Raw genomic sequence first — 18,416 nt, 5'->3', positions numbered from 1 at the left:
TGTGGGAAATGAACAGATAAGGATGAGATGACAGCAAAATTTCTTCATGTGTACTTTATTCTAGAGTATTCATCTTGAAACCATGTAAAGATCTTCTTTATCCGAACAAATTAAAGAAAAAAAAATATGAGCAAATATTTGGGAAGTAAAAAATAAAAGTGGATACATCTCACAGACGATAGGTTCCGGTGCATGACCTATAACAGCATGTCAGACAAAAAGCTGCATGTATGTGATTGGTCCCAGGAGACTCCATTGCCTAGTGACACTGCAGCATTCTTAGTTGTGTAAGTATACTCCCCGATGTTCACATAGTATCAAAATCGCCTAACCACACGTTTCTCCGAACAAATTCCCATCAGGCAAAGTGTAACTGTATACACCATGTAATTCCTTTATTATCAAATACAAAAACGAACCTCTGGTGTTGTAACCCAAGATTGGGTTGCCCTTCAGAGGTGCTGATGGGAAAGTTCCTGGGGTTGCAGCATGTTCTGCTTCTGGATCTTGCTCCACAGGTGCGCTCTGTAAGAATTCACCAAACTGTACACTTACAATAATGTATGCTTTTCCATATGTCCGTTAATTTAATATCAATATTTTTAAAAGCAAATAAATGCGCCAGTGTGGATATCCAGCATCCTGTCTATGCAATAGAGATAACATTGCCCCATTCAGGGCAAAACTCTCCTGCTGGGGATATCGATTTTTCTAAGGAAAGAGACACCAAACGCTGTCACCATGCAAGTTTAACATCCTGCGATTTCATGGAACAAATTCTACACAACGTGCTTTCCAAGATCTTTGTTTTTCCAAAAGCAGTGTGGATACAACAATATTTTCACGAGTGCTGCCTTGGTTTCCAAAGATTCTGTCCTAATGTCAAAGGCTGAAATCTGAGCCACAAGCCAGAGAGGGTGGAGGTCCCTGAAAACATTTTTATGTGTTTCTGCCTGAAACAAAAGGCCAAAAGTGGATTTTCCACAAGCAGAGGCGAAAGGAGGGGCAGCATGTCTTGGTGCAGCAGCCTGCACACGTCGTCCCTGCCCGGGACGCTTGTTCCCGCCACCTACTCCGACTCCCCGTAATGGAAACGCCAGATTTAAACAGGTGTCATAACAGTAAAGGGGCCCCATAAATGGAAACCCAGAAGGCCTTGCAGAGCTGGGCAGCTGGTGTGAGAGTGAGGGTTACAGACCTAAGTGGTCCCCAGACTTCCGGAGTCTGCTCTCCTTCGCCTCACACACACTTAAACATCCATTTGCCTCCACGAGCACACACACACCACATATATAAAATCTCTCAACAGGAAATTTCTTCCATTCTTAAATGGTCTCGCCTAAATAAAATACCGCTGACAGAGTACTCTGAGCTATTGGATCACATTAAATGAGAGAAAAAAAAGAGAATGGGTTAGTTATTTTATAATAAACAGTCTGCTCCGTGGAACAGTCACATGGCCACATGGGGCTGCCCAGAACATGGAATGAGAGGGGCTTAGGAACTTAAGTGGCCTTGACACAGACCTAGTGGGGGATGGGCGGCCCATTCCTGTCCCGGGACCACCCACATGCTCTCACAGGCTGATGTGTGTGGATTTTATCATATCCAGGTTGTACGACCTCAGGGACACCACCTAATCTCTCTGCTTCTCCACTTTCTTACCTACAAAAATGGGATATGGGTATCCTTTGGAGGATGTTCAGTAATCACACCTGTAAAGTATCCCAAAGGCCCTGCACAAAGGGTACGATCAATTGATCAAAGGCAATCAGTATGATGGCTATAATCATAAACACCACTTATCCAAGTATCCATTTATTTCCTTAAGGAAATGACTCCTCATTCTTTGCGCAGAAGAAAGTATAAAATGAAGGCCAGCATTTGACCTTGTAATTTTCCCCTAAAAAAATTTCAATAAGAAAAGTATAATAATTACCAGGCACAGTGGGGCACAAGTGTGATCCCAGCAACTCAGGAGGCTGAGGCAAGATAATCACAAGTTCGAGACCAGCTTCAGCAAATTAGAGAGACCCTGTCTCAAAATAAAAGGACTTGCCAGGTGCAGCGGCGCACACCTGTAATCCCAGCGGCTTGGGAGGCTGAAACTGGAAGATGGCAAGTTCAAAGCCAGCCTCAGCAACAGCGAGGCACTAAGCAACTCAGTGATACCTTGACTCTAAATAAAATACAAAATAGGGCTGGGGATGTGACTGAGGGGCCAAGTGCCCCTGAGTTCCCCAAGACCCAAATAAAATAAAAGGACTGGGGATGTAGTTCAGTTATAGGGTACCCTAGGTTCAATTCACAATATCACACACACAAAAAAAAAACTATCTCCATATGTAAATGCAGACCTGTTCTGCAGTACTAGAGTTTGCAATTTGAGGGGTTCACAATTTGGCCCATGACACCTTCCTACGCCAAAATTGAAACGTTAATTTGGGTGTTCACAGATTTAAAGATTCCACATCACACAAAGGCCAGGTGAAGGAGTGAAGTTTCCCTTGAAAAGGGCTATGGGAGTTCAATGGTCGGAATCATGGCAGCCAGCTGCAAAGCCTTATGGGGCAATGGGGAGCTGGCTTATATGCCACTCCATAGGACAGTCAGCACAGAATCAGGTGGAAGGAGTCAGGAAGATAGACCTCTATGGGGGGTGAGGAGAGGAGAATGGATGACACTTTCTAACAATTCACTTGTTCAACCAAGATCAAGGGCATCCAGTATCAGCCTCTTCAGATTGGCTTTGTTAGGCTCCTTTAGTCTTAAGAAAGCCCAGCCCATGTGCACCTCAAGTCATTCCTACAGCCTGGAAGTGGGGGCCACTCCCTCCACATCACTGCATAGACCTGAGAGGACTAACCAGGGAAAGGGCAGGTGGCCTGGCCCAAGTCAGCTCATCTCCTGGCAGCTCCAGCACCAGAACCTAGACCCTCCAGCTCTGGCTTCAGCTCCTCCCTCCACTCCACAGTGGGAACCAAAACACAGCCTCAGGTGACAGTCCTCAGCCCCGATGTCAGGATCTCCTTCTGCAGTGGAGAGGGGCTTATCAATCCTTCAACCCTAAAATCCCCAGCTAAAGCCAATCACAGTGGAAGAGCAGGGAAGGGTGACAAAAGATACTGAAGGATGACATTCGCCTCTCCAAATCCAGCCTCAACAGAACACCTACAATTCCCCAGTGTGTGCATCTGACAATCACTTAACACTGCATCCTATTCACCTCTTAAGATTTGGTTCCTAAAAATCAAAGGCACAGGATTAGGGGAGCTACAAAGGACCTTGGCCGCAATGTGTTTCCATCTCACTGTCTCACAAATGTGGAATCCAAGTTTTACTCCCTCTGGGTCCAAGTATGAGGAGGAAGTGGCTACATGGTACATGGTAATGGTGCAGTGTTTAAGTGAAAAGAAACAAAGTACTAAATTGCATCTATGCAAGTGCTACAAATGTGTAAAAAGGCCGTGAAAAATACAGATATGGAAGAACAAAGAAAACCAGAAGCAACCACTGCATTCCCATCACAGGCATGTATAAGTCTACTTTTAAACACCATGTATTGTTCTTACCAAACCACACCATTGTTTAAAATGCATTTTAAAAGAGTAAGCTAATTCATTTGCAGCACAAAATCTTTTAGAAGTGTTCAGTCCCACAGTTCCTACTGACCAGAAAAAGAGTCTGGGAATGTCAGGCAGAAGCCTGAGTGCTTATCAGGTCTCAATGAGCAATTTGCTCTCATCCCTACAACCAGGCCCCCGTCATCCCTGCCTCTGTAGTCATAGGCAGTTATTACTGTTCCCTCAACACTTTACCCAGCCACTTGCTCTCAAATCACCCCCTGGCCATGAAAATCTCCATCATCCTTCTGTCTGCTTATAAACAGATACTGTGGAATATTCCTACCTTTTAACCAAATTATATTTATTCCCCTTGAAGTTGGGATCAGCCTCCACCATTTAAACCTGACCCCAGCCCTTATTATTATAGTTCAGATCCTCCATTATTTTCTACCCATAGACTTTCAGTTTGCAGATCTTCTGAGCCATCTGCAATTTGGTTCTGGCCTCTCAGCACCAAGCCTCCATAACCTTGAAAAAAGCCTGGGTCCACCGAGGCTCACCCTGGAATCAAAGGCATGTTGGTGCAATGTCCTCGAAGTTTTCCTTAGTTTTCTGCTATTTATCTGCTCATTCTAAACTCCCTGTCTAGCTGCTTGCCCACCCACCCATTTCCCCCTCAGAGCTGCATGCTGCCTCGTTTTGGTCCTGCTGGAACACCAAATTCACCCTGGCTGGAGGGTGCTCACCAGCAACTAAGAGGAACTTTCCTCCAACCAGTAGGTCTGAGATAGAAATGTGGGGATACAGAAAAAAAAAGATTGAGTCTCCAAAGAGGAGTACCCATGAGCCACTGGAATGCAAAAGAAGCCTTTGTGAGCAACCCAACACAAGTCCTTAGACTGTGCCCTTGGCCAGGGCCCTTGACCCACATCCTTGCCTACAAAAAGTAACATGAAGGTACTCCGCAAGCCCCAGGAAAATTGATGTGAAATTGTGTACTTCTGCCCTGACTTCCCTCTAGGGCAGCCCCTAGCAACTGTTCCTCTATAAATATTAACATCCTGCACCAAAGGGTTGCTCTCTCTCCCTCTGAGATGGACTGCATTCTCCCTCAAATGATTATTTCTTACTTTACCCCAAAAGACATTTCTCCCTTGACATAGCCCATATTCTCCCTTGAATGTGTATTTTCTGTCTTAAACAAATCTGCCAGTGTCTCTGACACATACTGACATGCTCTTCCATCATACATGCCAAGGACCCCACTTGTCCTAAGCAAGGTCACCGTTGTGGCTTAGATTTGAGGTCTCCCCCAAAAGCTCATGCATAAGACAATGCAAGAAAGTTTAAAGTGAAATGATTGGGTTACGAGAGCCTTAACCCTATCAGCGCATCCAACCACTGATAGGGATTAACTGGGAGGTAGCCGTAGGCAGGTAGGGAGTGTCTGGAGGAGGCAGGTCACTGGAGGCGCACCTTTGGGGTCTATATTTTGTGCCTGGTAAGTAGAGCACTCCCTCCCATGCTCTCTCTTTCTCTCTCCTTCCTGACTGTCATGTCCTGAGCTGTTTTCCTCCCGCACATCTTTCCACCATGATGTTCTGCCTCACCTCGAGCCCAGAGCAATGAAGTCAGCCAAGACCTAGGAAACCGTGAGTGCCAAATAAGTGTTTCCTCTTCTAAAATTGTTCTTGTCAAGTCTTTTGATCACAGTCATAAAATAGCCAAATAAAACAATTCCCCTCTCTGGAAACTCCGTCTGTGACATTAGTGTTAACTAAACATACCTCTATCCCATGTCCTCAATTTACTTAAACAGGCAGTCTAACAGAGGGGTGGACATAATTTTGGGCGGAATTATGGCTCAAAAAAAGTTAGGTGGAAATCCTAAAATCCCGCCCCCCACACAGTACCTGTGATTATTAACTTCTTTGTAAACTGGCTCCTCTCAGAGGCAACAATACGGGTCATATTGACTCAGACTCCACGAACCAGTGATGGGCATCTTTGTAAGAGAAAGGAAATGGGGAAAGAGACTTAAAGGAGAAGACTGTTATCTGAGGAAGACAAGGATCCACACAATAGTGTCACAAGATAAGGAGCCCTCGGGGCTGCCAGAAGCTCAAAGAGGCAAGAGAAGAATTTTCCCTGGAGCCTTGGAAGGAAACGGGCCCTGCCCATACTGTGATTTCAGACTTCAGGCCTCCAGAGTTTGAAGAGAATAAATTTCTGTTGTCTTAAATCTCCCTGCTTGTGGCACCCTATGACAGCAGCCCTAGGAAACCAAAACAGACGTGAATTAAGTTGGACTTGAAAATCATCAATATTCTAGTATCTTCAGGAGGGACAGAGCTGTGCATGAGCCAGGAGGCGATCCTAGAGAAACACTGTGCTCACGAGGCACAACCATGACTGAACCACGGATATAGGACCAGTGTCTGAGAGACAGGGGAGGGAAGAAAGGGAGGCAGGGAGCCCTCCAAGGTCAATATACTCTGATGCTGAGGGCCTCGATTCAATCCCAGACTGAATGGATCCATCAATGGGGCTAATCCTGCCACTGAGATCTAATCGTGGGGCTCCTTTGCTGCCCACCTCCGGGGGCTTTCTCATCTTTGTTCATTCCAAAGCATCCACATATTCTTAATTCTTCCTGAGGTTCTTATTGTTGAGAGGAGCACTTTGCTATTAATCCCCACGTGTAAGTGGATTACAAAACAAGGAAATATAACTTGGCAGCCTTAGGTTTCCACTAGTTACCACTTACACAAGGATACACTGATGAATGTGATTTTTCTCGTTATGAAACTAATACTCATTTTATTCATTAAACAATCTTTCAAAGTTAGAGAAAATTACCCAGAAAAAAAAAAAAAAGAGCCACACTTAATCTCAACACTTAAAAAAACACTTGGAAAATATTGGCATATATTTGATGTAATGAAGAGAAATAGTTCAGAATTAATTTTTATTTTTAAACAAACCATGTTGATAGGCTATTTCTAAAGAATCACCCAGAGAAAGAGAATGAAAAAACAAGCCAACAAACAAGCAAAATAAATAAATAAGTAAAAAAAACAAGCAAACAGAGAGCTTGAGAAAAGGAAAGATAGGCCTGTATAATCAAGGGCTGTCAACCATTTTAACACTGCTAGAGATCAGAGAGGTTTTATTCATGTTAAGGTAGCAAAACCAAACACAGCATCTCAGAGCATCTATAGGCCAGGGCACTAAGCTAGTCAACGTAACTCATGTCCTAAAAAGCCCTTTCAGAATTCCACAAAGGAACTTTTCCAAAGTGGAAAAATCATACCTTATTATTGCTTGAGAGTTATCCATTTCTCCGCCCCCCACCCTCCAAAGTAAAGTTTCCTGGCAACCATAACACAGCAACCAAGACTATACCTTGTGCTCATGGGCCAATTCCTCCAAACCCCATACCTACTGACTGCCCCAGCTATGGGGCTATGTCCCAGACTTCTGGAAGGATTGGCTGGCTCCATGTGCTGAAATAAAGATAAGGGCCAGGCACGCTACAGTGCTAGTTGCTAGTTGCTAGTTGCTAGGAAGCCCATAAATTCGCTTTTCCTGACTTGGATGGGATTCAGAACTGCTGTATCACAGGCTGAGAAGACACGGATTACTGCAATTAAAATTCAGAGACTGTCCATGAGGAATAATTCTAGCTCTTCTCACTCTAAATAAGCTACATTAACTGACCTGGGGTAAAGAACGGGCAGTGAACTGGGATCTCTAAAATCTTTGGCAAGAAAACTCCAGAATCCTAACACTAACCAACCACTTTGACAAATAAAGTCTATCGCGTTTTTGACTCCATTTTTCAAAGGAGCTAGCCATTGGATATTCCTGTTTGAAAAGCTAAAATTGTAGTTATAGGCTGCCATAAGCCTTTAACATAATTTGAATTGCTTAATAAAATTGGTGAGAATTCACAGGGCCAAGGCTGTGGACAGAGTCAACCCTGAAGTTAAACAATTAATTATGGGGATGGGCGAGGGACAGAGTGAATATTTTAGGTTTATTTTGAAATAATTGCTTTGTTAAATTGCTTAGTTAAGTGAAAACCATAATTACTCAGTTTTAAATTTCTAAATTACAATGAAATGTTAAAGTTCAATTGATATAATTGTAGAATTGAAATTATAACTTCTAATCGCAGATTTCAGGATGAGATAATTACCCTAATAGTCATAAAACTTTTCTAAAATGTCACGGTAGACCTGGCATGGCACTTGGAACATTTTTCTGAAAATATTTTCAATGCTTAATAAACTGCTGAAGAGGAGCAATATAGGAATGATCACCCGGCAATATTCCTCCTCCATGACATTACCCACGATAGATTTGAGGGCTAACCACAATCCTTGCATGATGCAGTCTCAACAATGTACTGAGGTCATTAAGCAGAAGAACCTGCTGAAGCACTTAGAAGCCAAATGCCTTAAAAAAAATTATGAACTCATTTTCAAGAACTTTCCATCCTAAAAAATGTACTTGATTAATTGAATTCTAACTAAAACAATAAGCAAAAGCTGAAGCACCTTAAGAAAGCTCATTTCCAAATATCTAGAATACATAAACTCCTTCCCCAGGTAAAGAAATTTAAATAAATGACCTTAAATAGTACAGCATTTGCAGAGTTGGGGATGCAGTTCAGCGGCAGAAAGCTGGACCCCCACAATATAGTATTCATTTCCTTTGAATGCAGGTTTCTCACCTCAGCACCACTAGCTATGGACCAGACCATTCTTTTTTTTTTTTTTTTTCTTTTAAAGAGAGAGAGAGAATTTTTTAATATTTATTTTTTTAGTTTTTGGTGGACATAACATCTTTATTTTATTTTTATGTGGTGCTGAGGATCGAACCCAGCGCCCGGATCATGCCAGGCGAGCATGCTACCACGTGAGCCACATCCCCAGCCCCAGACCATTCTATTTTGGAGGACCATTCTGCGCATTGCAGGATGGTTAGCAGCATCCCTGGCATCTAGGATTTCCCCAGTAGTGGCAGCCAACAATGTCTCCAGAACTTGCCAAATGCCTCCTGGAAGCAAAACTGCCCAGAGTTAAAAACCCCTGTCCCAATATAACCATACAAAAATATCGTCCCCTCCCCCCCAAAAAAATTTAACATCCAAAAGCTGACACCCAAAGACACTTCTCTTCCAAATATGATTGCAAGTATTTCTTTCAATTAGCTTTGGTAAATAAATGAATAACTGAATCACTCATGGAGTTTATTTTTTTTTTTAAATAAATGAAGTACTGCTCTTTTTTTCAGTGTAAATTTGTTGTTCTAAAACAAAATGTGGGGCTGGAGTTGTGGCTCAGTGGTAGAGCGCTTGCATGGCATGCGTGAGGCCCTGGGTTCGATCCTCAGAGCCATAAATAAATAATAAAAGATTCATTGACAACTAAAAAATATTTTTTTAAAAAAAATGAAAAAAAAATGTTTCTTGTACTCCTTTACTTAATCTGTAAATTAATTACACCATCAGAACTGTAGAAAACAAAATATAAATCTAATATACAACCTAAGTATGGAGTGAAAAATATTGACAGAATTATAACTAAGTAAACATTCTTAAGTAAACATTCTTAATTGATTCTCAGCTTTCACAAACAATATGCAAAGGACATCGTCAAGAAAGTAGAGCGACAACCTATTGAATGGAGAAAATATTTGAAAATCATGTCTGATAAAAGTCATAAAGATGGGCTGGTGGTATAAGCCAGTGGTGGGATGCTTGTCCAGCATGCACAAAGCTCTGGGTTGCATTCCCAGCATCACAAAAACACAAAAAATAAAACAAAAGACATAAAGAATTCTTAAAACTTACTAATGAAATGACCAAAATCCAAGTGAAAAATGGGTGAAGTGTCCGACTATTCAGACATTTATGAAAGAAAATATGCAATTAGTCAATAAGAACATGAAAAGATGCTCAACATCATTATTTATCAGAGAAATGCAAATCAAAATCCCAAGGAGACATCACTTCTCACACAACTAGAACATTTATAATAAACAAGACATATAAGGGTTGGCAAGGATGTGGGGAAACTGGAATTCTCAAATACTGCAGATGGAAATGTAAAAGGTACCACCATTTTGGAAAGTCATCTGGCGCTTCCTCAAAAGATTAAACAGACTTATCATATGACCTAGCAACTCCACTCTTAGATAGACGCCCAAAAGAATTTTTACAAAACAGATATTCAAACAAATACTTGTGCACTAATGTTCATAGTTGCAACTTTCACAATAACCAAAAGGTAGAAATATTCAAATGTCCATCAACTGATAAATGGATAAACAAAATGTGTTATGTCCATACAGTGCATGTTATCTGGCCACAAAAAGGAATGGTTCACTGATGCATACAAAATGAAAGAAGCCAGTCACAAAAGGCTGTATATCATATGATTCCATTTACATGTAATATCCAGAAAAGGTAAACTTGTAGAGACAGAAAGCATATTAGTGGTTATCAGAGGCTGGAAGGAGAGGTAATGAAAGGAGTGACCAATGGGTACAGGTTTTCTTTGGGGGTGATGGAAATGTTCTAAAATTGATTGTGATACTTATATTATAACTCCATAAATATATCTAAAATCCCTGAATTCTGTAATTTAAAGAGAGGTAAATTTCATGGTTTGTGAATATCTCAACAGCTGTTATGAAAACAAAAACAATCTATAGGCAAGGGGTAGAACACTTAATCATGATGACAAAGACCCGATATAACAATGTTACCAGCTGGGACAGCAGACACACAGCGGGAGTTGGGAACAAAGGCAGATCAGGACCCAATGTTCTTATTCTAAAGAGGGGGTACCAAAAGTCATTGGTTGATGGAACTGAAGTAAAGGTCTCTATAAGACTGAAGAATAATGACTAGAAGAACCTGCTATGGTCTGACTGTGTCCCTCCAAAATGTCACTGGCTGGGAACTTAATCCCCTCCTCATTCACGTGGATGGTATTTGGGGGTGGGGCCTTGGGGAGGTGATTAGGGTTACCTGTGGTCATGGGGTGGGTTTACTATGACGTGAATGGAGGCTTTATAAGAAGAAGAACCTAAACTGAAACACGCCCTTTCTCACCAAGTGATGCCCTCCACCGTGTTATAACACAGCATGGGGCCCTGGTCAGGTGCTGGTGCCATGCTCTTGGACTTGCCAAGCTCCAGAACCGTGAGCTACACAAACTTCTAGTCTTTATCCGTTACTCAGTCTCAAGCATATTGTTATAGAAACTTTTAGGACATCAAGATAACCACTAAAAGAACTCAAATAGAAATTGAGTCAAAATGATTGTTTCTGAAGATTATAGGACTGGGCAGGAATAAAACAAGATGGGGACAGAAGATATTGTTCATGATAAGCCCATCTGTTCTATGAATTTCTTAATACTATGTGGAGTTACTACTTTGCACATTGTTTTTAGAATCAAATCAAACTTGGCAGTACTTGAGTGGAAGAATCTTTATCAAAGAACAATATACTTTATGTCAGAAAAAAAAATTAAATTGAATCATTACTACTGAGTGAAATTGTGACTTCAGTGTGTTTGAGCGAAACTGACAAGTTTAGCCAGGCATGGTGGTGCACAGTTGTAATCCCAGCCAAGTTTCAGGACGACAACACAATGTTCCTGCAGAAAGCCCAAGGGCTCTGCTGAGGTGGTGAGGCAGGGGGATGGCAAGTTTGAAGCCAACCTGGGTAGCTTGGTGACACCCGTCCCCAGAATAAAATTATTTTAAAAGGGTTGAGTCAGTAGTTCAGTGACAGAGCACTTGCCTCCCATGTGTGAGGCCCTGGGCTCAATCCTGGCGGGGGCGGGAGGGGGGGCTGACAAATTTAATAACCAAGACTACATGCCAAGAAGTCCGCCTGAAAATGGATGTCAGGCCTCTAAGAGAACAAGAAGGGTTAACACCTTCCCACACAGCGACAAAAAACATTGAGAAGTCCTAATAACCTTGGAATCCGAGGACCATCTGGGATGGAAGAGCACTGTCCCCAAACCACAGGCCCAACTTGAACAGGCTCGGGAAGCCTCCGGGGGAAGGCTCACAACAGGCGCCATAGGGTCTGCCATCAGGGAGCACAACGACGTGGTTATTTAAAACACTGTGACTGTTACAACTGGGACACTTGGGACTCGGGACTCCAGGAAGCCAAAGTGGGGCACCTGTGAGAAAGTCAGGTGGAAGAATTAATAATTACACAGGCAAGAGGCACAGGCCAGGGCCCTAGGGCCCTGCCCAGAGGACTCAGGGGCTAACCAGGCAGAAACAGTCCCTGCGGTTATCGGACTCCAAGAAGCTTATGCTAGGCTACTGAACTTGCCCCAAAGGGATCACTTTCTGAGGACAACCTTGTGGCCTGGGAGGAAACGGAGACACATATTACTTCACTTAGTGAGGTCAGGCCAAAACAAGACCCGTATGAGAAAGTCATGACGACACAGTTCTGAGCCTCTGAAAACAGCCCAAAGAGTGAGTGTGAACTAGCTCAGGGTCCCCTGCTCCCCTGGTCATTCCTGCCTGACCTCATCATTCCCCTGGAATGCAGCGGAGTGTACCCTCCCAGCCCAGGAGATGCAGAGAGACCCAAAGAAATCTTGCCCCCAGAAGCTGAAGAAGCCCTGGGCAGGCCAGGCCCTTGGGCTATAACCTCTACCTGAAGACCCCGGAGCCTCTAGCAGGACTGGAAGCAAGGCTCCTCCAGGCTCCTCCGTGGACAGGCAGACCCAGCTCCCCTCCAGGACCACACTGTCCAGGCCTACCTTCCCAGGAAGAGCTGGAAATCCCATCCACTCCATTCCTCATTTTGACACCTCTGCAGGAAAGACTCCCGGACACCCTCACCCTGACCTCCTCCTTCCTGGGAGCTGACCTGAGGCTCCTTATCACCCCTGCAGAGCAGGCAAGAGGAACCAGGAGCAGGAAGTAGACTCATCCTTGTTTACCAGGTTATCAGCTCTAAGGAGGGGAAAGTGGAAGAGAGGGGGAGAGCTCTCCACTGGAGGCGGCTTTACAACAGCAGCTTTTTTTTTTTTTTCCTTTTTCTGCAGGATATCCTGTTTCCCCCACGGCCACAGAACTGGGTTTGGGGTTTTTAAGGAAAAGCAACTAACTCTCCATGGTGTGATCGCCACTCCATACCCATTCAAAGCCTGGAATAGCTCCCAGGCCCAGTCCCTCCACATCATGCCCTTCACCCTCTATACACACTATGCTCAAGTGTGAGTCAGTCGTAAATTGGGCCCAGTAAGAGATTCACAGCGATCACTAATACTCTGGGGCTGGAGGTGTTGCTGACTGGTACAGCACTCCCCAAGCATGTGTGAGGCCCTGTGTTTGATCCCTAGCGCCACAAAAACAAATAAATTAAAATAACTAATAATAAAATCAAACATTTATCACCATACGCTTTAATAAAAGTTATTTAAAATTTATGCATTGTTTATTTCTGGAATTTTCCACTTAATATTTTCAGACCTCAGGTAACTGAAGCCATAGAAAGAAAAAAACATGAAGCGGGGGTGGGGGTGCTGCACTCCTCCTTTGATCTTTAATAAATCAAGCTCTATGGGGGCAGAAACTAGAATAAACGACATAGGTGTTGAGTTTTTTAAATCAAAGACACCTCCCCCTTTCTTTTTTTCTCCTCTCATGAATTTGAAGTCCTCCCAGATAGAAAACCAAGCATTTCCCAGGTTATTCTTTGATGCTGCTCGTCTCTACATTGCTGGGACCCTCACTCCACCCAGCAACACTAAGATCCCCTGTGGGAAGACAGGTTTCTGGCCAGCCCAGCCTCCAAAGGCTTGGCCCACTTGGAAGTGAAAAGACCTTCCTCCCCCAGAGCTCCCCAGTCAGACCTCATCTTTGTTTAACATCCTCTGACAGCAGACAACCCATCAGTTTCCTATCATGCCACTGTCGTGTCCCTAGCTCCAGGACTTCTGTCAAGGAACCGAGAACCCACTCCAGACCCCACTCCGCAGCCACCAAGCAGGATGCAAGGCGTCTGGGATCTGCCTCAGCCCAGCTGGGGGAGAAACCTCTCCAGCTAGCAAAAAAAAAGCTCCAAGGTCTTCTAGAAGAATGTCCTACCAGCACTGGAGTCTGCTGCCTAGAGATTGAACAGGGGCACTCCACCACCTAGCTACATCTCCAGCCCTTTTTATTTACTTACTTTCATATACTTATTTATTTGATATGAGACAGGCTCTTGCCAAGTTGCCAAGACTGGCCTTGAACTTGTGACTCTCCTTCCTCAACCTCCATAGTCACTGGAATTACAGGTTTTTACCACCCGCCACCACTCCCCAGTCCCAGTCCTTGTGAATTTCTTAATGAGGTCCCTGGAGACCAGAGAACAGGGAAAGTCTTGTGTGAAGGGGTGTGGAGGAAGGTGCCGGAGGTTGGGAAAGAGATGGAAAGGGAAAACTGCCTCACTATTCATATTCTGTATCCTTTTACACTAGAACACTGTTTTATTTTCGAAACACTCTGTTCCCTGCTGAGTACTGCTTTATTTCTGAGTACCTCCTTTATTTCTCTTTAATTTTTTTTTTACATAAGTGACTTGACCTCCAATCTATGATGAGAGTAAGTTTTTTTATTTGACACAGAAGTTACAGAAAATGGAATGTTTACAGATACAAGCCCTGAAGTTTGGAATTGGGAAAAATAGGAAAAGTTTGCTGGGGGCTTGCAGATCTGATTTTTCTGGTCCTCTATTGAGGAAAAAAAACAGAGAGACACACTCAGACGCATACCCTCTACCTAGTTGCTCAATTTAGAAAAGAAAATGTCGATGCATACATGACCAATCTGCACCTTTATTTTTGTTTCTGCCTTCTTTGAACACTTTTCTGTCTATAAAACCAAACTTCTTTCCTTGGACCATTAGAATGCTTATTTTATTTTATGGAATGAAGTGCTACTGGAGTCCAGAACTGAAATTAAAGCCAGTCAATATAGTTAAACTAAGTTGTGGTATTATCCTTTGAAAATGTACACACACACACACACACACACACACACAAACTTGTGTGTATTGCATTTTGCAACAGGAAACCCAATGACTGGATAGAGTGAAAATAAGAATCTTTCCCAACCACAAGCCTGAGTCTGTGTTGTCCTGTAACCCTGCAGGCATGTGCACATTGTCCATAGGAACCAGATTCTCCCTCTGGCTTCTAGCCCTCATCCCTATGCACCGCTCAGGTAGGGAGAGGACATTCTGCCATTACTGATTTCTAGCCACAGCTTACATATGATTCCTACACACTCACCTGTATTCCCCACTTGGAAAATCATAGGTGTGTACTGCACAACTTTTAAAATGTTAAACTGTGTCCCCTACCCACCCCACCCCTCACCAAAATGATTCTTCTCTTGTTAGTAAGCTCCTTGCAGATAGGAGAGTGGAACTGTTAACAGGCACACCTAGTAGGCCCGCAGCAAGGCCTTCACAGGTGCTCCAGAATGGCAGGAATTTTAGAGAGAGGAAAGCAGATCAAGTCTGCTATTCCTTTCTGGTTTAGAGGGGGGTGGGGAAAAGAGAACTGAAGAGGAGGAGGAAGTCTTTGTCCTAGCTCTTTGGAAGGGCATTAGAGTGTAGTCAGATTGTCAGCTAATGAGATTTCCTAACAACTCGCTCCCTTTTAAGTTTAGGCCCCCAACTGATTTGATCTCCAGACAGCAGCAGTGGGGCAGGAGGCCTTCAACATCCCCAAGGGCCAGAGAATTCCCAGCACAAGGGCGGGAAGGATAGAAATCATTTCTGGGAGAGGAATTTAAATAGATTATCACATTTATCAATTGATACACAGCAATAGTGCTACAGGCCCATTCCACCTCAACAGCATAGGGGGCGCTTCCAGCAATCAGCCTCTGCCTGGGTGACTGAGTTGGGCCCAGCGGACTGCAGGGTTGGGGACCAGTTCCTGGAGACTTCAACAATCACTGGACAGACTGCAAGTTTCTCGCCTGGAGTTTTCATCTGTTTGCTTGTTTGCTTGCTTGTTTGGGCTGGCAAAGATCTCTGAGGTCCACATTTAATGGATTTGGTGTTGGACCTGGCTCAATAATTTACCCCATCAGGCAAAAGGGTGTTAAAACAGGAAATGTTTCTTCAATAATATCTTGGTCTGTCAACAAGCCTGAGATTGTCTCTCTTTAACTATTTGTCAGATTGTGTGTGGTGTTTTGAGGTCCTCCACCCAATATGAAACTGTCTTCTCTTTTTCCTAAAGAAAATGAGCAATGCAGAGGTAGAAGAGAGGAAATCCACGTCAAAACACATTAACAACATTTTGGAAGACACTCGATGAAATCAATTCTCCCTTTTTACCTTCCCAGCTTAGTCAACAGCCTCCTCCTTAAGTTTATTTCCCCTCCATTCAAAGATAATTACTTAGCAACTTCCCTGTTTACCACTCAAAGGCACTCTTCCTTCTGAGCTCTTTACTTTGAGGTACAAAAGAGCCTATTCTGGAACCCAGTGATTTAGTAAACTTTTCCGCTACAAAACAGCTTAAATTTCACCTCTCCTTGTTCAAACCTCCCTACATACTGGACCTTATCACTCTGCAGCAGTCATTGGTTCCCCAGCCACCTATTCCCACCTGGAGAATTCTTCCTCCTCCAAGCCCTGGTCTTGGGCCTCACACCATCTTGAGGAAGCAGGAAGAAGAAACAACTAAAACCCAGTGGAAATCCAAACACTTTAAAAAGGAGCTGCAAGTGATTAGATAAGTAAAATCTGTCAAAGGCCAAGTAAAACAAGTCCTGCTTGAGACCGAAAACAGTGTTTGATGTCTTTTAAAATAAAATAAAATAGGAGCTGGAAGATTGGAGAACACAGAAAAGGGAAGACACGGATCCATTCTCTATAACGGATTTTCTCTAACAGAGAAGCAACTCCTGCACTTCCTATGTGACAGTTCTGTGCCATGCAGTTCATTTATATTGTGGATACTCATCCCCACTTTACAGACGAACAAACTGAGACTTCAGGAGATTAAATAGCTTGGCTAGGATCACCCAGCTTGAGACATGGAGCAGGTACTGGCACCCTAGTTTGTTTGACCTCAAGCCCAGGTTCTCAACCTCTGCTCTAGCTCCAAGGGTGCGCCAAGTCAGCAAGCATGGGTAACCCGATCCCATCCACTGACTCCAGGATGCCGCACAGCTGCTGCACGGAGCCGCGTGGGTACCACTGTAGTAGGCACGGATAGCACACTGTTCCCAAGGGCTCGCGCGCGTCCTTCAAAATCTGCCTACACGGAGAAAAAGGCAGGCTCGAAGACAACCTGAACCCAGAGGAGGAAGACCAAAGGATGAGACAGGAAAGGAATGAGCATGGCCGGTCAGCGACCCGACGGCGGTCATCCTGAGGTCCCAGGACACCAGAGCCTATGGGTGTAGGGGACTTGAGTGCACCGGGCGTGGCGGGGGGCGGGAGCGAAGTCGGCGCCTTTTCCCTGAAGCAAGAGCTGGGGGGAGAATGGGGGAGGGGGCGTCACCTGACAGCGCGCACCAACTTCTCTTCAGTTGGAGGGGGCTCGCAGCGGCAGCCAGGGCAGGGGGAGAGCAGCGCACAGCTCTCGCCCAATGACGAGGTCTGTAAACAAAAGCGGGGCCCACGCGGGTCCCCAGCCGGGTGGCGAGCCGCGCGGTTCAGCGGCATCGGAGCGGCGGAGGGCGAGGCGGGGAAGGGATACGACGCGGGGACCCAACGCTGAGTCTTCGGGACCCCCGCGGCCCCGACAAGTCATTGTCTGCACACCCGCAGGATTCCACTTTAAATGCCCCCTCCCTGGCCCACCGCGGGTCCCCCACTCTGTGTGCCGGACCCTGGCTCTCTGTCCGGTATGCCTGGCCCCGATCGTGGCACGGATGGCCAGAATGTGCTCCCTACCAGCGATGCCAAAAAGCCAGGCCCTTAAGTGTCCAAGTCAGGGACCGCGACACACACACACACACATAGACACGGGCACACACGCGTACGCCCTCCCCGAAGTTGATAAAAAAAAAAAAAATCAGCCGATAAATACACAGTGATGCCGTCGCCGCAGGTCAGCGCTGACCTCCTGCTGCCAGGAAGACCGAATGCCAACGCCTGGACACTGTCACATCCATTCGGCGGCGCCGGGCGCCTGGTCTCCGCTATCTCCCGTCCCTCCGGGACCCTCCTTGGCGCTACAGATATCTTCCCTTACCTTCCCTCCCCAGATCACCCCACCTCCCAAGTGTATGCATACGAAAACAATACGAGTAAAGCCCGATCGGGGGGAGCTAGGACCCGCCGGGAGCCCCAGTGTGCGGGAGACTGGGGTCAGGACGTGCCCCTCACGGGCACAGCGGCTCAGGGCATCCTCATCGCCACCCCTCGGGGTGGCTCTGGCCACTCGGCCCGCAGCCCCCAGGCTCGCAGTACTCACCTGCGACGCTCCTCCCGGATCTCCGCGACCCTACCAGGCACAATGCGGGACCGCTGGGCCCCTGGGGCTGCGGGCGCCGAAGCGTTCGCCGAGCTGCAGAGCTGCGCGCCCGACGGCGGCGGCGCTGCTCTGCCCGGCCGCGCTCGGGCCCGCTCCAGGTCTGCCAATGGGAGCTGTCAGGGCGCCTCTGCCGGCGGCTCCGGGGGCGGGGCCGCGGGAGCCCGTGGGAAACCGAGTTCCGATTGGGCCTCCTGACAATCGCTCCGCCTCCGTCCAGCCAATCAGAAACGGCGGATACGGGAGCGGGGCGTTCGGAGTTGGACTGAGAGTGACAACAGGCGCACGCGGGGTACCTGAGCTGCGT

At 45.4% G+C, this 18,416-nt stretch overlaps 1 protein-coding gene across 2 annotated transcripts in view; it reads right to left on the bottom strand.

Moving 5' to 3' along the window:
- Nucleotides 1-18,192, bottom strand: part of Tiam1 (TIAM Rac1 associated GEF 1) — a 362,213-nt gene extending 344,021 nt beyond the window's left edge. For both annotated transcript variants that reach the window (XM_076867146.2, XM_076867149.2), the window contains exon 1: nt 18,053-18,192. The gene's annotated coding sequence lies outside the window, so the exon portion shown is untranslated. The remainder of the gene's footprint in view (nt 1-18,052) is intronic.
- Between the last annotated feature and the right edge of the window lie 224 nt (nt 18,193-18,416).

Source organism: Callospermophilus lateralis, chromosome 10 (assembly GCF_048772815.1).
Source record: "Callospermophilus lateralis isolate mCalLat2 chromosome 10, mCalLat2.hap1, whole genome shotgun sequence".
Classification (NCBI taxonomy): Eukaryota; Metazoa; Chordata; class Mammalia; order Rodentia; family Sciuridae; genus Callospermophilus; species Callospermophilus lateralis.
Note: the sequence above shows the minus strand (reverse complement) of the source record. Positions and strands in the feature narration are given on the sequence as shown.